This window comes from Carlito syrichta, unplaced genomic scaffold, assembly GCF_000164805.1.
Source record: "Carlito syrichta isolate Samal-C Ts95f unplaced genomic scaffold, Tarsius_syrichta-2.0.1 Scaffold312973, whole genome shotgun sequence".
Taxonomy (NCBI): domain Eukaryota; kingdom Metazoa; phylum Chordata; class Mammalia; order Primates; family Tarsiidae; genus Carlito; species Carlito syrichta.
This window is the reverse complement of record NW_007257069.1, coordinates 41,943-45,649: the sequence shown is the minus strand read 5'-3', so window position 1 is coordinate 45,649 and position 3,707 is coordinate 41,943.

The following is a 3,707-nucleotide window of genomic DNA, read 5'->3' as shown; positions in this document are numbered from 1 at the left end:
GGGCTCTCTGTTTGTTTTCCTTGCCGGACTGACGTGAGTCAAAATATTGGCCATATGTTCAGCGGTAATAAATTGGGTATGAGCGCAAACACACTTGGGCTTCGATGGCTCTTTCAGCTGCCACATGGCCGGCTTGGGGGAAGGGGGCTCACACACTGTCCTGGCCTCGTCCCCCCAAACGCGCGGGTAGACCCCCTCTCTTGAGTGCTCTTCCGAGCTGGCGATCTGGGAGCCCGGGGTCTCCTCTCCTGTTCGCCCCTCCTCCGCCCCCAGCAGGGCCTTGCGCCCGGCAGCTCATGGCAGCCCAGGCTGCTGGTGACAAGGTCGCCATGTAGAAATTACTCGGTCGCTAAGACGCCATAAAACCGAAGGGCCAGATGTGGCACGTTATTTATGTGTGAAGCCGCGTTTACACTAGATACGCGGATCCAAGGCCGATAGCTCGGCTTCGCGGGAGGTCATGGGCCTCGCACCCAGGACTCCAGGCTCCTCCCCCGGCGCACTCCCCTCTCCAGATTGAGGGTGTGGGTCTCCCTGGGAAAGAGATTCGACTGTGTAACCCAGGAAGAAAGTGGCTTAAGCGCGTGTGTGCCAAGGTGCCACCTGTCTAGGATTACAGGCGGATTCTGGGGCTTGTTTCGGTCGCTTCCTTGTCTACTCGCTTTGTCCTTCCTGTTTTTCTCATGCCCCAGGAGGCTGTTTTATTTTTCAGGGGGTTGGTACTTTCATGGGACCCAGGGCTGACACAGAGAGGGTGGTGTTTGAAAGCCTGAGATGCTTAACCCTGTAGGTGGGGGAATTCGTGGGGGGGGGGAGGTGGGGACCTCCTGACCCCCGGAGGAGGAGTTTGGGGGGGGCACAGTTCACCTGGCTGAGGAAGCACCTGAGATTATTCTAGTGTCACACATCACCTGCCTTATTTAAATTAAACAGCAGCCAGGGCTCTCAGACAGGCGATGCTGGCATTGAATGTGGAATCCAGTAGGCCCTGTGTGCTACAGGAAAGGGAGATAAATCTCTCCCCTAATAGGAAACAAGTGTTTTGTTTTCCTCCTTCAGAAGGTGGCCTGAGGGCTCCATGTCCCCAGACTGGTCACCTCACACTTTACTCACATGAATTCATTAAGCATCATTGTCTCTCCCGTACCATTATTTCTACTATTTCTTGAAGTGAACCAAATTCTCTCTGTGGTTAATAAGCACTGAGCCAGGCCCCCTACCTTCCTTTTCATCTTCAAAACGCCTGGGGTTCCCTGAATGACATCTTCCTTCTGGCCGTGGAAAATGAGAGAGGAAAAATGTTGCCCTACTGCAGGGAAAAACATAAGTATCTGACAACTATTACAAGTTACCCCGGGTCTGTGTTCACTGAATAACTGTCCTTAGCTGGCTGTTAAGGGTGGACAAATAATGCACTGAAAGGGAGTTGGAGAGAGGGCTGGGGGTATGGAAGAGGAGCCCTCTGGACAGATGCAAGGGGTAAAAAAGCTATAAAATGAACCTCTTAACCTTAAGTGCTGGGCAGCAACGTGCCTCTCCCACTTTGTTCTCCTGGGCCCATGACTGAGTTCCTAGAAATCTTAAGTTACTGCAGAAAAATCCCGGGCTACCCTCAGGCCTACAGGAGTTGTTGATTTTGGAAAATTACTACTGTATTTCACTTTTTTAAAAAAACAATTAAAAGTGTTTGCTTATGGTTAAAGAAAATGAAATATAGAATCTACTTACAGGTTTTCATCATCTCCAAGTGTGGACCCTGGTATCACTGATAAATTGCTTTCTTGGATGAAAATGTTGCTTCATGCCTCAAATTAGCCAAGGGTATTTGAAGGCAGACCTTCATGTTTGTGGTCCTCATGAGAATGGGTATCTTTGTCTGACAAGTGCCCTCTGAAGAGGCTCATGTTTCCTTCCTGCCTGTGTCACTGATACTTGCTGTACAGGGGCTGAAATGCAGACAAGGAGCCTAGAAAGTGAATGTGTGGTGTTCCCAGCATGGAAAATGGATAGACATGAAGTAGAGTACCACAAGTCAGGTTTTCTATCCTTCCTTATGTGGAAAACCCATTTTAAAATAGCAACAGTAGCAAGGCATCCATGAGGAAATTGATCATAAGACTCCATTACACAGAAGATGAGATAGGAGCAAGCTTTAAAGAAATACAACTGCTTAGATGCAGCTTGTGGGTCCTTTCTTCAGGCTTCTTTCAGAATCCAGTGTGGCACTGGATACACTCAGCATCCCCAGACCTAAGCAGACTTCATGTGGTTCTCAGTTCCATAGTCTTTCACGCTACTATTATTTCAGAAACATTCCTATCCTGTTTATGGACTCAGCATTCATGGGCTTTTAACACTGGAAAAACCTTCCTCCACAAAGTCTCCTAAAGGTGTCATCAGCTACAAGGTGCCTATGTTGTTCCTTTCTGGGAGTGAGCAGTTCTGGGGACTTATAAATAAACAACAGAAATAAATAGAATGTCCTCCCTCCCTCCCTCCCTCCTCCACCCTCTCTTTCTCCCCTTCCTCCCTCCCTTTCTCTCTTTTCTTCCTCCCTCCCCTCCCCCTTCTTTCCCTCCCCTCCCCTTTTTCCCTCCCTCCTTTCTTCTTTCCTTTTCCTTCCTTCCCTATCCTTCTCTCCTTCCTCCCTCCTTTCTTTTTTTCCTTTTCTTTTTCTGCCCCTTATGATCTGCAGGAAACTAGAATGTTTTGAACTTAACTAGAATGTAATTGGATTGTCCTGAAAAGAGTTAGATAGTGGTTCTCTTGTGGAGAAGTTCATTGCTTCTTATGACTAATGGGGCTGCTAGACAAAGAAACTGCTAGAAAGTCCATGTATAGTGGCCCTAGTTTGGAAAATCAGGATCCCAATCAAGGAAGCTGGGTGCCCTGTTCATACTTTATCTGAGCCTCCCGTGTGGCATCTTGAAAGGAGCCATTGAGGTAAGAACTGAAATGGGCATGTGAGAAAAGTCAGTGCCCCCAGTCCTGACCAAGAGGTGCTGTCAGGAAACTCTGTGAACCTGCAAATGCCATCTTAATGCCCAGTGCTGTGCTGAAGATGGGCAATGCCCCTTCCAGTGCCCTCCACCAGTGAAAGGGTAGGCCATGCCCATCAGACATAGAATCCTGGTCAGCTTTAGTTGAAGGCAGACCTGCTGCTTTCCCTCCAGGACATCTCTTAGCAGAGCCAAAAGGCAGGATTCATGGTCTCAGGAGGCTCCTGGGCTACCAGAGGCCAAAACTGATACCAGCTCCTTCACATTTCCTGCAGAAAAACAGAATGGGATGAACAAACCCACAGCCCAGCTTGTTTTGTTAGAGTTAGCAGCAGAGGAAGAATTAGGCAACATCAAACCATCAAGAAGGATCAAGGGATCTAGAGACAGAAACTAGATTAGTGGCAGCTTAGAGTTGAGGGTGGGGGTGAGGTGTAAGGAGGCTGGGGAATAGCCAAGGGGTGGGGGTTTCTTTTTGGGGCTAAATGATTTTCATGATGGTTGCACAACTCTGTGAATATACTGAAAGCCACTGAATTGTACATATTGAATGGGTGAATCATATAGTATATGAGTTATATTTCAATAAAGCTGCTTAAAAAACCAGTGTATCTCTTGGTTTATCTGGGCTATAAGCTAGGTGGGAAGAGAAGGTATCTTGAACGTTGTTTTCCATCTTTTCAATTTTTATTCTGAGTATTTTCCAGC